Source organism: Halichoerus grypus, chromosome 4 (assembly GCF_964656455.1).
Source record: "Halichoerus grypus chromosome 4, mHalGry1.hap1.1, whole genome shotgun sequence".
Lineage (NCBI taxonomy): Eukaryota > Metazoa > Chordata > Mammalia > Carnivora > Phocidae > Halichoerus > Halichoerus grypus.
In genome coordinates, this window is record NC_135715.1 from 176,139,363 (window position 1) to 176,158,331 (window position 18,969).

The following is an 18,969-nucleotide window of genomic DNA, read 5'->3' on the forward strand; positions in this document are numbered from 1 at the left end:
AGTCTCTGTTGATGCTGAATCCCCAGCGAGACTGCTCCTGCTGTCTGTTCACAGGCTCCAGTCTCTCCCAGCACCTTCATCTAGACTCAGCACTGCAACTTATCTGTGCTCAGGGCTCCTGGGGTCCCTACTCAGGCAATGGACTGGTGGCGAGAGGGCTGGTTGGGCTCGGGTAGTGGTGGGAAGGGGAAATTTTCCTCAAGTCTCTCCAAGCTTCATGCTCTGGCTGTCTGGCTTCCCTTGCCAGATCCTCCCTGCCTTGAGTGAGGCCTTTCCCTGGGATCTGCAATCCTCCTCCTAGGTCTGGGACCCTGTGTTGTTCAGACTTCCCTGTCCCAGGGATGTGGATGACATCTGAGGGGTGGGGACTCTAACGAGGCGCACAGGATTCTCCACTAGGCAATGCTAGTAAAAAGTTTTCATGTACGCGAGACAGAGAGAGAAACGTGAGTACAACGTGAGTCTTTCACAAAGCCACCAGAGGTGTTCATTTTAAAGGGATATCCTTTATTTGAAAGTTATCCTTTCTCTGTGTGTGTATGTGTGAGAAAGCGAGAGATTAAAAGTATTTCTTTTATGATATTTTATGATATGATATTCTTTTATGATTACTTAACAAAATTAAAACTTGGCAATTTTAGGGGCGCCTGGGTGGCTCAGTCGGTTGGGCATCTGACTCTTGGTTTGGGCTCAGGTCATGATCTCTGGGACAGGCTCCACGGTCAATGGGGAGTCTGCTTGAGATTCTCTTGTTCTCCCTCTCCCTCTGCACCTCCCCATGCCCCCCCTTCCCCTGCTCTCTCTCTCTCTTTAAAAACAAAACAAAACAAAACACTTGGCATTCTAATTTGGACCCTAACATTTGTCTTTGTAATTTTGCTGCTGAATTCTGTGAAATCCCAAAGTCTGGGAGTCACACTGGTCTGGGCCACCCCTTCCAGAATCTCTAAAGCCTTATTGCATTCTGTTAACTTAGCAAATCAGAACGACACATCCTCCCCTCCCTAAGAGGGTCTGACAGTGGCTAAGGACATCTTTTTGTCCTCATTTCTTACCATGAGACTAAGAGCAGTAGATTTCAGAGATGCTCCTTGTTCCCAGGGCTAATCATTAGAAACACTGAATGCTCTTAAGTGAGTCAGTTTGAACAGAAAATGCAACTCAAACTGACTTAAACCAAACTAAATTAATTTTTTTAAAAGATTTTATTTATTTATTTGTCAGTGAGAAAGAGAGAGAGAGAGCACAAGCAGGGAGAGCGGCAGGCAGAGGGAGAGGGAGAAGCAGGTTCCCCGCTGAGCAAGGACCCTAGGATCATGACCCGAGCTGAAGGCAGACACTTAACCAACTGAGCCACCCAGGCGTCCTCAAACCAAATTATATTAAATTTAATTAAAAAATCATTGGCTTGTGAGAAGTCTGTGGCCACAGCTGGCTAAGGTTTGGCTTGATCTGGGGCTCCAAAGATGCTGCCAAGATCCAGCTATAGACTCGCCTTCCCTTGGGCACATGGCGGCTTGAGCAGCTCCAGGTTCCCATCATCTCACACCTGGTCTCAGGAGGGAGTTGGCTTCTGGATGTCCCAGAATGGGTCTTGGTGGGCCTGATTGTCCTGCTTGGGATCATGTGCTCCTCCAGGAAAGGTGGCTGAGGGCACAGAATGTGTTAATGACTTGCATCCTGTGTCCTACCCTGGGAGCCCAGAGCCAAAAGCACAAAGGCTAAAGGTGAAAAAAGGTGATTCCTCAAAGCAGGATACAGTTACCACGAAAACGGGGAGTCGATGCTGAGAGGCAGGTGCTGTGGACGCCTCCTCCTAATTCTCTCTAAAATCAAGCCCTTTCTCCGTCCGGACACAGACGCTCTTGTGTCACTTCTGGGGCAATTCTCGAGGGGCAGGGCGGCAGCCTCCTTAACCAGTCCCCACGCACCCGTTCCCTACCTCTCCGGTCCACTTGCCACCTGGCTGCCCAAGGATACTTCTTTTGTGATCATGCCGCTGAAGCGGCTTAAAAAGTTGTCTCCACAAAGTTCAACCCCCTCTGTGTGCATGGAAGCCCTTTACAACCGGCCCTAAACGCATCCGCACAGCCCGATCTCAGACCTGTCCCTCCCTTCCTCTCCCCGCCCAACCACACACACCAGAACTCTGCTCAGACAAATTCCCATCCTTCCTCAAACACGTCATTTTCTTCTCCAGCTGCCCCTTCGGCAGCAATCTCTTTCCCTCAGGCAACGCCTCCCTGAAGATCCAATTCTGATGTCATCTCTTCTGTGACTTCCCTTCACTCCCAGACGGCAGAGCCTGCTAGTCTTCCTCGCTGCTTCCTGGGCGCTTTGTTCTTTAACGTTGATTTAAAAAAAAAAAAAAGTTTCACAAAGAACACACAGATATGTTCTCATGGTAACGATTCAAATACGGAAATGAATGCTGAGGTTCTCCTTGGCCGTCCCCTCCAGGGAGCTAAGTATCCTGCCAGACACATTTCTATGAGTTTACACACAGACACATACCTTGTAGAAATAGCTTTTTCCCTCACAGATGGTATCATGTCTTATGCATTGTACTGAAACTCTTTTACCTTTATGTTCTGAGGGCTTTCTTTGATTTTTTTTTTTTTTTTTGCCTTTTGATTTTTTTTATTACTCAAAAAACTTCATTTTATAATTAGCTTTCTGACTCTGTGCTTGGGCCTTCAACACTTTCACAACAATTTTCTTCTCCTCAATAAGGAAAGCACGCTTGATCCTGTCACGAACACACTTAGCACACATGGAACCGCCATAGGCCCTGCTGACGTGTTTTTTTGTTTTGGACAACGTCCTAAGGACTTTAGGTCTCGCAGCATGAACTCCTCGAAGTCGGCCTGGGCACACGCCACATGCAGATTTTGGTGCTTTCCCAACCTTCTTGGTATAAAGGTAAGCGATTCGATTACCAGGGGTTCGGGACAGCCTAGTTTTGTTAAAGGCTGTATTGTAGGACAGCCTAAGACGGTAGGTCAAATGCTGGACCATTCTGAATGCCTGATAGACGCCGTCCCTGGAAGAGCGCTTTCTTTGATTTTATTTCCAGTCCTACCGTTAGCTTTTTTTTTCTTAGAAATCACACTCCCCACGCCAAATAATCTTCTTTTGTTAATTTAAGTATTTATATAACAAACAAACACATATATAGAACTTACTATGGGCCGGGCACGTTACAAGTAAAAGCTCATGCAATCCTCATAACCATTCTATGAGACATGCACTGATATCACACCCATTGCACAGATGAGAAAACTGAGGTACAGAGAGATTAAATAATTTACCCAGAGTCACATCCCTAATAAGTGGTAGAGCCAGGATAGGGACTCCAGAAGTCTGGTTCCAGAGTGTGCGCATCCACCGCAATGCTACATGGCCACGTGGACCCTCCTGTCCACTGTTCTTCAAATATGCCCTGCTGAGGAGATGAAACTGTGTCCATTGATAAGGAAGACATTCTAGGGGCACCTGGGTGGCTCAGTTGTTAAGTGTCTGCCTTCGGCTCAGGTCATGATCCCAGGGTTCTGGGATCGAGCCTCGCATCGGGCTCCCTGCTCCGTGGGAAGCCTGCTTCTCCCTCTCCCACTCCCCCTGCTTGTGTTCCCTCTCTCTCTGTGTCTCTCTCTGTCAAATAAATAAATAAAATCTTTTTTTTTTTTTTAAAGGAAGACATTCTAGCCCCAGGACACTTGTGAAGATGGCAATTTCTTTGTTTCTGTCATTTTTAAAAAAAGATTTGATTTATTTATTTGAGAGAGAGAGAGTGCACAAGCAAAAGAGCACAAGCAGAGGGGAGGGGCAGAGACCAGCTGCCTGGCTGGGCTTCTACATTGCTTGGGACAGTGGTGGCTCCTTCGTTCATTCCATTTTCTGCTTTTTGAATGGGAACGTCTCTAACTATTATTCCAGGACTGTCTTACTATTATATCTGGCAGCCGAGAACTTGTTTTGTAGGTTCACAGGTGCCCAGATGGAGAGCAATTGTGCCCCAGGAATCATACCCAAGTCCTCACCCAAACTTTAAATAATTTAAATAACGAGATTTGGGACTTTTGAGATGGTGAGATTCTGATAAAATTTTGGAATTTGAGTTGATGGTGTCATGGGTTGAGGCTTTTGAGCGCCTTTGGATGGGGTGCATTTATATGGGTTGGATGCGAACTTTGGGGGTAAAGGTAGGCTATGGTAGGCAGAATAATGACCCTCCAAAAATGTTCATGTCCTAGCCCCCAAATATGTGAATAGGTTACCTTATATGATAAAAGGGACTTTGCAGATATGATGAAGTCAAGCTTTTTGAGATGAGGAGATTATTCGGGATCATCTAGGTAAGCTACATGTAATCACAAGGAGGGGCACCTGGGTGGCTCAGTTGGTTGAGGGTCAGACTCTTGATTTCCGCTCAGGTCATGATCTCGGGGTTGTGAGATCAAGCTCCACATCAGGCTCCTTGATCAGCGGGGAGTCTCTCTCTCCTTCTGGCCCTCTAACCCTCTCTAAAATAAATAAATAACTATTTAAAAAATGTGATCACAAGGATCCGTGTAAGAGGCAGGCAAAAGAATAAAAACTGTAGAAGATGTAAGGCCAGAAGCAGAGACTGCTGTGATATGGCCTTGAGCCAAGGGGATGCCAGCATCCTTTGCAAATTGGAAGAGACAAAGGACAGGTTTTCTCCTGGAGCTACCAGAAGGAAGCTGCGATGTGTTAATTAACGTGGCAAAGGCCACTCAACTTTGCAGGTATGATTGAGGTTCCTACAGACTTTAAGATGGAAAGATAATCTTGGATTATCCAGTGAGCCAATCTAATCACATGAATCCGTAAAAACAGAGAACCTTCCCTGGCTGTTCCAGAGAGATGGGATTATGGAAGAAGGGCCAGAAAGGTGCAAAAAGGGGGCTATGAGCCAAGAAATGCGGCAGGCTTTTGAAGCTGGAAAGGTAAGGAAGTGATTCTTCCCTAGAGCCTCCTGAAAAAAATGCAGCCCCCCGCTGTCACCTTGATTTGATTTGATTTTTTAAGATTTTATTTATTTATTTGTCAGAGAGAGAGAGAGCATAAGCAGGGGGAGCGGCAGGCAGAGGGAGAAGGAAAAGCAAGCTCCCTGCTGAGCAAGGGTCAGGTCGTGATCTCAGGGTCCTGGAATTGAGATGCCTGTTGGGCTCCCCACTCCATGGGGGGGTCTGCTTGTCTCCCTCTCCCTCTGCCCCTCCCCCTGCTCACGTGCGCGGGCTCTGTCTCTCTCTCTCTAAAATAAATACATCTTTAAAAAAAACAAAAGTAAAAATAAAACCTTAAAACATAAATAAATAAAAATAAAGTAAAGTAAAAATAAAGTATCAATATTTATCACATATCCTCAAGGACTACTGACGTTTACGTCCTTTTATTTCTGGTTTATGATGGTCACAGCTCTATAAAATACAACGCCAAATTGTATTTTTTGATACTAGTAATGGAGCTAAATTGATAAGTAAAAAGGATGCATAAAATCTAAATAGAAGGGGTGCCTGGGTGGCTCAGTTGGTTGAGCGTCTGCCTTCTGCTCAGGTCATGATCTCAGGGTCCTGGGACTAAATCCCCTGTTGGGCTCCCTGCTTAGCGGGGAGTCTGCTTCTCCCTCTGCCTGCAGCTCCCCCTGCTCATGCTCTCTCTCTCTCAATTAAATAATAAATAAAATCTTTTTAAAAAATCTAAATGGGAGAAATAATTATTATATGATCAAACTATTTCAAAATCAGAATACAGATACTTTTTGGTATATATCACAGAAAAACTTTCAACTTAATTTCATTAAAAGATTTCTTACTAGCTACTGATCAATGAAGCACCAAGAAATTTTAGTGCAAATTCTACCAAATGCATTCATCAAAACGGGGGTTTGTTCATTTTTCTGCAAGTAAATGTTGTTACATTAACACTAAGCACGTAATAAATTGGGTTGACTAGATATTTAAAAGCTATCTCCGTGGGGCACCTGGCTAGTTCAGTCAGTAGAACATGAGACTCTTGCTCTTGGGGTCATGAATTTGAGCCCTATGTTGGGTGTAGAGTTTACTTTAAAAAAAAAAAAAAAGGCTATCACCATAAGGCAGCCCTGCAACTAAAAACTCAAACACAGTAATCTCAAGATCCATCCCTAGTCCAATATTATCTATACTCAGGCTGGAAGACAGAATAAGACCAAAATGTTTTTATAAAAGTAATAAAAATAATTTGATTGCTTTAATGCTGGAAGTATTTTATTATATTAATTAATATGGCACATAATCTTTCCTACCCACTACTTCATGGATAAGAGCAATATTATTTTAGCTACTCAAGCATCATAGTATAGTTGATCTTGAACAACATGGGTTTGAACTGTGAGAGTCCATTCATACATAGATTTTTCCTGATAAACATAGTACAGTACTGTAAATGTATTTTCTTTTCCTTATGATTTTCTTAATAACATTTTCTTTTCTTTAGATTTATGAAAAGAATACAGTATATAATCCGTATAGCATACAAAATACATGCTCTTTGACTTTATGTTATCATTAAGGCTCTGGTCAGCAGTAAGTTATTGGTAGTTAAGTTTTGGGAAAGTCAAAGTTATACATGGATTTTCAGTTGTGGGGGGAGGGGTCAGCACCCCTAACCCCTGCAATGTTCAAGGATCATCTGTATTAAGAATATCTGCTTTTTGGCTTTTCATCAGCTCTCTGGAAATGAAGTCATAAGAATAAAGTCTTCTTTAAGTAGCAAATTCAGGACAAGACTGTACAAAAAAGTCCCCAAGATCCAGGAACCTGTGTGCACTATTGAATCTTTGTATCAAATGACTGTCATCTGCTAACAGGGTTTGAAAACATTTTTTAAGTGATCTCTATGCCCAATGTAGGGCTCAAACTCATGATCCTGAGATCAAGAGTCGTATTGTCTACTGACAGAGCCAGCCAGGTGCCCCAGGTTTGAATTTTTGTTGGCCCTGAATCATCAACAAGCACAACTACATTAAGTACTGACTTCTCTTCCTCTTCTGGGAGGAAGGTGTGCTGACTATGTCAGGTGTGAGGATTCCAAGTTTTTGCCTTTTTCCACTAAAAGCCCTGAACCTTATTCTAGGTTTTAGGATGCTTGATCTTGATGATCCTCCATATCCAAATTCACTTGGCCACCATGAGCCAGTCATTGAAGTCGCAGGGGAGTCTCTTGAAATCTTCTGCCAGCAGTAATGTCACATTAAAGGATTTCTAATATAAGTTGTTGGATTTCAGGCATACATGCAGAGTCACCCTTCTCTTAACAGATTCCAGAAATTGAGCATTTGTTGGGTCATTGTATGGTTTCAGCTCCCCATCATCTAAACTGAAGCTGTTGCTGAAACTGTTATAAGCAAAATCTGAACATCCTGTGGCTGATTTTCTCCATAGATGTAGTCAGACTGCTTACGAAAGAAATGCCCCACTCTGTACCCTCCACATGCAAATGACTTTGATTTGTCATCAGTCAAAGCTCTTGTGGTTTCATTCAGAGGGACAGTCCCATGTTCCCTTGCCTCTTTGAAAAGTTCATTCACAATTTTTCCAGTTGAAGGTTGAATTACATGTGATCCCCTGTACTCATGTTCATTTGCATAGAACCTTACAACGGAGTGATGTGGTGGGCAGCACCTCAACCAAGGGAACATATTTCCAATAGCAGGAAAACCTTTGAGGTGGTGTGCATGTGCTTTTAAAGACTGTAACTGTAGGTCTGTCACATTTGGAAAATTTGCATTTCATTTCATTTTTAACTAATTCTGCCAAGGCGAATTTATTTCTTGATACATCATCACTTTGGTTGTTTTTAGGTTTCTTTGCAAGGTCTTCACTTTTTTTTTTTTTTAAGTAGACTCCACACCCAGCATGGAGGTCAATGTGGGGCTTGAACTCACAACAATGAGATGAAGACCTGAGCTGAGATCAAGAGTCGGACGCTTAACCAACTGAGCCACCCAGGGGCCCCAGGTCTTCCCATTCTTATTACATTCTGTAAATTCTGGGACCCTTGCCTGGCTCAGTCGGTAGAACATATGACTCTTGATCTCAGGGTTTTGACTTCAAGCCCTACTTTGGGTGTGGAGCCTACTTAAGAAAAAAAATTTCTGCAAATCCTGTGTGCTCGGGGGCCTTGGCCCTGTAGACCTCCTCTCTTATCCTCCAGCCCTCTCCAGCCAGCTCCCTCACTCTTATCCTTTGTTTCTTTTTTCCCTTCCTCCTTCCTGTGTGTGCCTGTGTGCCTATTTTTTCCTACTTTTTAGTTTGAATGAACTTACTAAAGTCTTCGTTTACCACTGTTGTTTGCCTCCTCACTTCTTCCTCTCGGATTCATTTTTTCTTAGTGCTGATCTAGCCTCCTTTACATTTACTTCAGAGTAAGTCTGTAAGTGTTAAACTTCTGGTTCCTCCCCACCCAACTAAAAAAGTCCTTTTATTTTCACACTTGAATGATGTTTGGGCTGTGTATGTAATTCTAGATTCAAAGAGATTTTTCCTCTTGGGGCGCCTGGCAGGCTCAGTTGTTAGAGCATGCAACTCTTGATCTCGGGGTTGTGAGTTCGAGCCCCACATTGGGTATAGAGCTTCCTTAAAAATATGTAAAAAAATAAAAAATAAAGGCCTTTTTCCATTAAAAAAAGATATTTTCCCCTGAACTTTAAAAATTCTCTCTTTTTCTCTTGCCCCTGCTTTTCAATGGGAGACTTCCTGTCAATACAATGGTCATAACTTTGTAGTTCATCTTTTTTTCCCCCTCATTGGAAATTGTCAGGATTTCCTCCATACTTGGCATCTGCAACTGCGTCACAATAGATCTGCACTTTGGTTTTATAAAAGGATCCTGATTGGCATTTGGTGGACTCTTTCCTACTGAAGGTTCATGGTTTTCTTTCTTCCTGGGACATTTTTCTCTTTTATTTATTTGAATAAAACTTCCTCTCACAATTACAGACCAATATCCCTGATGAACATGAATGCAAAAATTCTCACTAAGATACTAGCCAATAGGATCCAACAGTACATTAAAAGGATTATTCACTATGACTATGTGGGATTTATTCCTGTGCTGCAAGGGTGGTTTAACATCTACAAATCAATCAATGTAATACCCTACGTTAATAAAAGAATGGACAAGAACCATATGATCTTCTCAATAGATGCAGAAAAAGCATTTGACATAGTACAGCATCCTTTCTTGATTAAAACTCTCCATAGTGTAGGGATAGAGGGAACATACCTCAATATCATAAAAGCCACATATGGAAAGCCCACAGCGAATATCATTCTCAACAGGGAAAAACTAAGAGCTTCTCCCCTAAGTTCGGGAACATGACAAGGATGTCTACTCTCACCACTGTTGTTCAACATAGTACTAGATGTCTTAGCCTCAGCAATCGGACAACAAAAAGAAATAAAATGCATCCAAATCAGCAAAGAAGACAAACTCTCACTCTTTGAAGATGACATGATACTCTATGTGGAAAACCCAAGAGACCCCACCCCAAAATTGCTAGAACTCATACAAGAATGCAGCAATGTGGCAAGATATAGAATCAATGCACAGAAATCAGTTGCATTTCTATACACTAACAATGAGACAGAAGAAAGAGCAATTAAGGAATTGATCCTATTAACAATTGCATTCAAAACCATAAGATACCTAGAAATAAACCTAACCAAACACGTAAAGGATCTGTACTCTGAAAACCAAAAAACACTTATGAAAGAAATTGAGGAAGACACAAAGAAATGGAAAAACATTCCATGCTCATGGATTGGAAGAACAAATATTGTTAAAACGTCTATGCTGCCCGGAGCAATCTATACATTCAATGCAATCCCTAGCAAAATACCATCAACATTTTTCACAGAGCTGGAACAAATAATCCTAAAATTTGTATGGAACCAGAAAAGACCCCGAATAGCCAGAGGAATTTTGAAAAAGAAAAGCAAAGCTGGTGGCATCACAATTCCGGACTTCAAGCTCTATTACAAAGCTGTCATCATCAAGACAGTATGGTACTGGCAAAAAAACAGACACATAGATCAATGGAACAGAATAGAGAACCCAGAAATGGACCCTCAACTCTATGGTCAACTCATCTTCAACAAAGCAGGAAAGAATATCCAATGGAAAAAAGACAGTCTCTTCAACAAATGGTGTTGGGAAAATTGGACAGCCACATGCAGAAGAATGAAACTGGACCATTTCCTTACACCACACACAAAACTAGACTCAAAATGGATGAAAGACCTAAACGTGAGACAGGAATCTATCAAAATCCTAGAGAAGAACATAGGCAGCAACCTCTGTGATCTCGGCTGCAGCAACTTCTTGCTAGACACATGTCCAAAGATAAGGGAAACAAAGGCAAAAATGAACTATTGGGACTTCATCAAGATAAAAAGTTTTTGCACAGCAAAGGAAACAGTCAACAAAACCAAGAGACAACTGACAGAATGGGAGAAGATATTTGCAAATGTCTTATCAGATAAAGGGCTAGTATCCAAATCTATAAAGAACTTGTCAAACTCAACACCCAAAGAACAAATAATCCAGTCAAGAAATGGGCAGAAGAAGATGTACAAATGGCCAACAGATACATGATAAAACACTCAACATCGCTTGGCATCGGGGAAATACAAATCAAAACCACAATGAGATACCACCTTACACTAGTCAGAATGACTAAAATTAACAAGACGGGAAACAAGAAATGTTGGCAAGGATGTGGAGAAAGGGGAACCCTCCTACACTGTTGGTGGGAATGCAAGCTGGTGCAGCCACTCTGGAGAACAGTATGGAGGTTCCTCAAAAAGTTGAAAATAGAGCTACCCTACAACTCAACAATTGCACCACTGGGTATTTACCCCAAAGGTACAAATGTAGTGATCTGAAGGGGCACGTGTACCCCAATGTTTATAGCAGCAATGCCCACAATAGCTAAACTATGGAAAGAGCCCAGATGTCCATTGACAGATGAATAGGTAAAGAAAATGTGGTATCTATATACAACGGAATATTACTCAGCCACCAAAAAGAATGAAATCTTGCCATTTGCAATGATGTGGATAGAACTAGAGGGTATTATGCTAAGCGAAATAAGTCAGTCAGAGGAAGACAAATACCATATGATTTCACTCATATGTGGAATTTAAGAAACAAAACAGAGGATCATAGGGGAAGGGAGGGAAAAATAAAACAAGATGAAATCAGAGAGGGAGAGAAACCATAAAAGACTCTTAACTGTAGGAAACAAACAGAGGGGCTCCTGGGTGGCACAGCCGGTTAAGCATCTGCTTTCAGCTCAGGTCCTGATCCCAGGGTCCTAGGATAGAGCCCCAAGTTGGGCTCTCTGCTGAGCTGGAGTCTGCTTCTCCCTCTCCCTCTGTTAGCCGCTGCCCCCCTGCTTGTGCTCGCTTTCTGTGAAATAAATAAATACAATCTTAAAAAAAAAAAAAAAGGAAACAAACTGAGGGTTGATGGAGGAGAGAGGGCTGGGGAGGATAAGGTAACTGGGTGATGGGCATTAAGGAGGGCACATGATGTAATGAGTACTGAGTGTTATATAAAACTGATGAATCACTGAACTTTACCTCTGAAACTAATAATACACTATAATTAATTGAATTTAAATGGAATAAAATAAATTAAAAAAATAAAAACTTCCTCTCACATTCTATTTCCTACTTTAGAACTCTTTTTTTTTTAAAGATTTTATTTATTTGAGAGGGAGAGAGAGTGGGGGGAAGGGCAGAAGGAGAGGGAGAAGCAGACTGCCCGCTGAGCAGGGAGCCCGGTGCGGGGCTCAATCCCAGGACCCTGGGATCATGACCTGAGCTGAAGGCAGACGCTTAACCGACTGAGCCACCCAGGCACCCCTCTACTTGAGAACTCTTATTAGCTGATACTGAAAGTTTTAGATTGGTCCTCCATATATCTTAGATTTTCCTTTCAATAAATACTTCCCATATTTTGTCTTCTACTGTGTGATACAAAAACATATTACCCATTTTGGTTGTTCTGTTGAGGGATTTTTGTTGTTTCATAATCATGTTTAATTTTTCCTATTTTGAATATGAAATACGTACATGAATAATCATGTTTGTATTTTGTCTTGTACTGTGTGGTACAAAAACATATTGCTCATTTTGGTTGTCCCATTGAAGGGTTTTTGTTTCATAATCATGTTCAATTTTTCATATTTTGAATATGAAATAAGTACATGAATAATCATGTTTGCATTTTGTCTTGTACCACGTGATACAAAAACAGTGCCCATTTTGGTGGTTCTATTGAGGCGTTTTTGTTGTCTCATAATCATGTGCAGTTTTTCAGTTTTTTTTTTTTTAACTGCATGTGTTATCTTTTTGCCTCCAAGAATGTTATAATTATTCTGAAGTCCTGTTCTTGCTCTATGAGCGATTTCACTGGGTGAAAGTTCTTCTCTACGCTGGATTTGATAGTTCTTTCAAGATGTTGATTTTCTTCTTATGTTTGATAATTGCTCATTAGAAACTCAGCTTTTATCTGAGATTTCCTGTTAGACTGTTTGCGCTCTCCATTTCTATGCTGTTTAGCAAAAAGGGGGATGAGACAATGGCATGGTGCACGTTGTGATACACTGTCAATAACTGGCTGGAGGCATATACTGATGGGGGAGAATTTTGGCCGCTCATCTTCCGCAAATGTGCTTCCCTTTCCTCCTAGGTGTCACCAGCTATGAGGAACAAGGTCCTTTCTTTCACCTAATGATCTCATATCCACTGCTCTCACCTGGAGGCAGGTAGCTTGCTGGAGTTTCTCGGCCCCAGGAGACAAGAAGGGGGAGTGTGTGGGGGCTGGTTAACATGCTTGGTGCTGCCTATTTTGGCACCCTGAGTCATCAGTGCCTTGTTGGTGACTTCTGAGCCCCAAAGCTCCCAGGATCCACCCTTTGAGCCTTGGAGTGATTTTGGTGCTGTTTTCAACTCCTGTGGCGGTCAGTCGATTGCTCTGCACATTTTGGGCCGTGGTTTTCTTCTCTGACCAGTTCCTACCTGCCATCCAGCTTTTAGGGAATTCTCATGGCTTCTGGTCCACCAGGGGCTCTCCTTGTCGTCCAGGGTGATTATGAATTTATATTACTTTTTTTTTTAAGATTTATTTCTAAGTAATCTCCGCACCCAATGTGGGGCTTGAGTTTACAACCTCGAGATCAAGAGTCGTATGCTCTTCCAACTGAGCCAGCCAAGCGCCTCTATATTACTTATTTTTATATCTTTTGTATGTTTTCATTTCTAACCAGCTGGGATGGAAGGGAGAGGCTACAGCGTGTATTCTGTTTGCAATCTTGGACTGGAACTATCTATACCATAACACTCATCATGTTGATGGTAGGCAGAATAAAAGGCCTCCTCCCTCCCCCCCAAGATGTCTGTGTCCTAATCCCTGGAACCTGTGCAAATGTTATGCTAGATACCAAGGGAGAATTAAGATTGCAGATGCAATTAAAGTTGCCAAACAGCCAACCTTACAATATGGAGATTATCCTGGATTATCTGGGTGGGCTTGATGTAATCACAAGGGGCCTTAAATGTGGAAGAGGGAGGAAGAAGAGTTAGTGTCAGAGGGATTGATGCGATGAAAAACCCAATTGGCCACCGCTGGGGGTGAAGATAGAAGGGGGCCAGGAAAGTGGGCAGCCTCTTTAAGCTGGAAAAGACAAGAAACAGGTTCTGCCCTGGAGCCTCCAGAAAGGAACACCGCCCGCCCACACCTTTATTTTAGCCCAGTGAGATCCATTTTGGACTGCTGACCTTCAGAGCTGTAAGATAACAAATGTGTGCTGTTTTAAGCAACTAAGTTGGGTGTAATTTGTTACAGCAACAACAGGAAGTGAACACAATGTTGAAATGTGATTGTGGGTGTCTGTCCTTCCACCTTACCCCCAGCTTCTAGAGAACAAGAGCCATACTGTTGTCTCCTTTATTTCCTGGGAATCCAGTACAGGATCTGGCACCCAGTCAGGGCTCAGTCAATGTTTGTGGAATGAATGAGAGAATGAAAGGCTGCTCTCACTTTTTTTAAGATTTTATTTATTTATTTCACAGAGAGAGACAGCAAGAGAGGGAACACAAGCAGGGGGAGTGGGAGAGGGAGAAGCAGGCTTCCCGCCAAGCAGGGAGCCCGATGCGGGACTTGATCCCAGGACCCTGGGATCATGACCTGAGCTGAAGGCAGACGCTTAACGACTGAGCCACCCAGGCGCCCCACTGCTCTCACTTTCTGAAGTAAGATTGCAAAGCAGCCACTACCTTTCCCCTTCCCCAGGGCCTGGACACCCGAAGCCCTTTGATCGCAACTTTTCTTGGCTTTCCTTGTCCCCCATTGCGGGTCTTATGCTATTACACTTGCAGCTCCCTCCCCTGCTGTGGACCATGGCCCTCCGCTCTCCAGCCTGTGTGCAGGAAGAATTGGGATGGAAGACACGGGTCACATATGTACCCGACTTTGCCCACAGGCCTTCTTGCTCTCCAGGATCCTGCTGCTTTCCTCTCTTCTCCCAGGGGCCTCCATCCCCATTCCCCAGCCAGCTTCTGTGCTTTCCCAAGCAGCTTGAATGAGGGATGTAGCTTTTGGTTCATCTCTTTTGAACCACAAGGTCCCCATCTTTCTTACAGCACTTCTGAAACCCCTTCCCTTATGATCCCAGAGGTTTCCAGGAGAGACAATGAAAAGAATTAAAGGCACTCTCAGATGACCTTGGGTTTACTATAAAGCCACCCAGGGACTCCCTCAGTTCATTTTCTGCAGAACTGCAAAATTCCCCAGGCTGGGCTTTCCGAGCTGTTGCTGGGTCACTGCGATATTCTTATTTTGTTGCTTCTTTTTCAGGCAGCCATTCTCAGGCCCTGGCTTCTCTAATCCCGAGCTGAGATTGGCTTCTGCTTCTCTGGCTTTCCCTTCGTGTGCCTTGTGTCAGTCTCTCTGGGAACCAGGCTCTGATGGGCTCACTTGGTCACAGTCTAATGCACGTTCTCATGCCAGACCTCCTGTAATGCTGCTGATTTATTCCATATGTTTGATTCTGGTAACCAGGCCAATTCCTGGGCAGTCTTTTGTGGCTAGGTCTGGTAGCAGAGCCAAGAGAATCAATGTGTGGTAACTTATGTGGCAAGAACTGCCTCTGACCACTGGGTCCTGGGGCTGTCCGTGCCAGACACATGGACGCCCCTAGAGCGCAAACTCCTCTAACACAACTCTGTTTTTGCAGGTGATAATTCACACCTCTTCATTCTCTTCCATTTGCCCCCTTTTCCCACTCCATGAAGATACCTAGTTAATGGAACAAGTAGATCATCTAATTTCACCCTCCCGACCCACAACTCAATTTCAAGTGTGAACTTTTCATTTTGGAGGCATCCTTAGGTCTGCATCATCTGGTCTGCTGCAGGAGGCTGGAGCACCTCAGCAGTGAGGTCCGGATCTAAGATGATGGCTCATGTCTTAATAAGGAACTGTTACTTCTGTTCCCCTGTGGGCAACAGTCTAGGGGCCTGCATGCTCCAAAGGTATCAGAAGCAAGCGGGACCAGGACTCTGAGGTTTGTATTCTCTGGTAGATAACTTTTTTTTTTTTTTTTTAAGATTTTATTTATTTATTTGGCAGAGAGAAAGAGAGCACAAGCAGGGGGAGCGGCAGGCAGAGGGAGAGGGAGAAGCAGGCTCCCTGCCAAGCAGAGAGCCTGATGGGAGCCTCTATCCCAGGACCCTGGGATCATAACCTGAGCCGAAGGCAGATGCTTAATCGACAGCCACCCAGGAGCCCATGTCATTTTTTAAAAATTTATTTATTTATTTATTATTTTTTAAAAATATTTTATTTGACAGAGAGAGACACAGCGAGAGAGGGAACACAAGCAGGGTGAGTGGGAGAGGGAGAAGCAGGCTTCCTGCAGAGAAGGGAGCCCGATGTGGGGCTTGATCCCAGGACTCCGGGATCGTGACCTGAGCTGAAGGCAGACACTTAATGACTGAGCCACTCAGGCGCCCATGTCATTTTTTTTTTTTTTAAGATTTTATTCATTTATTTTAGAGAGAGAGGGAGAAGGAGAGAAAGAGCACCAGTGTGTGTGTGTGGGGAATGGAGCAGAAGGAGAGAGAGAGAATCTCAAGCAGACTCCCCACCAAGCATGGAGCCCGAGGAGGGGCTGGATCTCACAAGCCTGAGATCACGACCTGAGCCTAAATCAAGAGTCGGACACTCAACCAACTGAGCCACCCAGGTCCCTCTGACTTTGTCATTCTTGTATGACGACTCTTTCCTCCCTTCTAGAACTCCACCCCTGCTGCCTAACCTGGTAACCAGCTCACCTTTCCTTACCCCTTTGATCACAAGCATTTTGCAGAGGCTACCCCAGGGAGATTAAAGGAGTCAGGGTGCTACCAGTGACAGCTGGTTACATTTCACCGCTCTCCTCACACTTACGAACATGACAGTGAAGCCTGAGGTGGATGAGCTGTACCTCTCTAATACCAGGTCTGTGCTGTGCTGGGAGCTTTTAGTCATATGCTTGGAAGGTGCAGCGGAGCATTTTTTATTTTTGGGCAGCTCATTGTCCTCAAACGATTGAACAACTCATTATTTGTATCATTAAAGTCAATTGATCACATATAGCAAAAAAAAAAAAAAATCCATGTAATCATGGTTATTCCTGTATTGTGCTCTATTGATCTAACCATTTTTGTCTACCTCTTTGTCAGTATCATGCTGCTGTGGTTACTGCTGCTTTCTTTACAGGACATTTTGCTACTGCTAAGGCAAGGCCCCTATTAGTGCCTCTTACTCTTTTTTTCCCTCAAAATGTTTTGGCTGTGCTCATGTGAGTCTTCCAGAGGAATTTCAGAATCAACCTGTTAAGTTCCAAAATCTCCCCATTGGGATTTTGATGGAAATTGCATTAAATTGACATCATCATCATATCAAATCTTCTCATCAGGAACATTTTGACTTTTCATTTATTTAGGTCATTGTTAATGTCCTTAAAGTTCTCGGGTTTTCTTCATATATTTCTCAAAATGTTCCAGGTATATACTCTCTCTTTTTTTCCTGTTTCAGCGAATGGGATAATTTTTTTTTTTCCATTTCAGACTTTAATTTTTAAAAAAGATTTTGTATTAGTCAAGGTTCTTATGGTAGCAATTTACAGAGATACACTCTTAGGCAAAAAAAAAAAAAGTTGGGTGGGAATTCTTTGGAAGGTGGCCAAGGCGTCCTCTGCAGCCTGAGGGCAGAAGGGGGAGTGGGCCTCACAAGGGGGCCTGGAAACAACTGCTTAGTTTCTCTGTGCTGCTTCTCTGAGTAGATGTTTTCCTCTCCCTCTGTAGTTTATAGCTTTCTTTGCTGCTCTCTTTGTCTCACTCTCACATTTCTGGGAAGCAAAGTGATGTAGAACAAATCTGGCTACAGGGTCTATCCATATGAGTGGAGCAATTCTCAGAATCTACAGGCTGGGGAGACACTCCTTAAACAGATTTCAAAGCTCCGTAATGCCAGGAATTTCAAAACAATCTGTCTCCTCTTGCCTAAGAGGGTTAGAGTTGGCAGAAATGGTATGGGAGAACCCTCCCTTCCTAGTTCCAGGTGATTGATAAACAGGGGCCAACAATCATCACTGCTCTGGGATTAATAATTCAACAAAAATATATTGAGCCCCTACTGCTTTGCTGTTCACGATGTGCTTCTACTTACTTCATTTTGGCTCAGATCACATAGTATCCCATAAACGCTAAATTGTGTGGTTTAGGGACATAAATTGCCATTTCAAATATTTTGACTGTAGAAAATAAGATCCTTCAAATTTTGCAACTTAAGATAAAGATAACTATATTCCTACCCTCAACTGGCATAGGATTCATTTTGATTTCCCTCTGTAGAAAAAGCACTTATTAAAAAAAAAAAACAACTCTCCTTGAAAACCAAATTCTGTTAAAAGACATTTTTTTTTTCCGGGGTAGGAGACTTTATTTCACGGGAGGGGTGGGAGGGAGAACCTAGACAGAGGGCAGCAGGCGGTGTGGTAGGGGGTGGACGCTTGGACAGGGACTGGGTTGGGGAAGGGCTGCCCCTAGGCCTGTTGGGAAGGAGAAACTACATTTTTCTTTACGTAATCTAGTTCAGTAGTTGGCCTCCTTTTTTGACTGGGAGCCAGGTGAAAGCTACAACGGGAACTTGGAACCAGGAAACTTTGGCAGTCTTGACGAAGTTGGTTACTAATTGAACGACCTTCGCAGGGAACCTCGCCTCTGGGAACATGCTTTCTCATTTTCAAACCCGGCGTAACAATTTCTGGATTCAGGGGTTATGAAAGGAAACACAAAAAGCAGAACACTGGATACACGTGAGGCATTACCAATCGCAATGTGAATCTGACACTAGCGAAGGAAAAAAGAACAACGAGTTTGGAGGGACATTAAGGAAAAAGTCTCAAGGTAACTCGAGAGGTGGCACCTTGGCAAGCCCCAGCTCCTTCAGCAGATACCAAAAAACTTCATACGGCGAACACGCTTTCCTTTAATTGGAAAACGAGTGTTCGCTTTGGCCGAGTCCTTTCCTCACTGAGAGAAAATCCCATTGCTCCAAACAGTGCTTCCCCGCCCAGTCTGCAAACAACGAGTCAGGTTTTCCTCACAGGCCTGGAGGGGCCCTGCCGAGCCGAGCGGGAGACCCACGCTGAGCGGGGCCCACAAGCCGGGCGGGGGTGGGGGCAGGGATGGAGGGGCCCACCTTCTGGCCCCAGCAGGACCGACTGCCGAGGGACCGCCCCGTCCGCACCAAGCCGTCCCCGCCCCCGTCGGGCACGTAAGCACGACTTAGGTCGTGACTTCCGGCAGCGCAGCCGTGCTTTCCGGTTGTTCCGCCTACCCGCCTTCC

At 43.6% G+C, this 18,969-nt stretch overlaps 2 pseudogenes; both read right to left on the reverse strand.

Annotated features, from left to right (window-relative positions):
- Positions 1-2,614: 2,614 nt before the first annotated feature.
- On the reverse strand, positions 2,615-3,023 carry LOC118529912 (large ribosomal subunit protein eL34 pseudogene; annotated as a pseudogene).
- Positions 3,024-7,257: 4,234 nt separating this feature from the next.
- Positions 7,258-14,425, reverse strand: LOC118529908 (UBX domain-containing protein 2B-like; annotated as a pseudogene).
- Between the last annotated feature and the right edge of the window lie 4,544 nt (positions 14,426-18,969).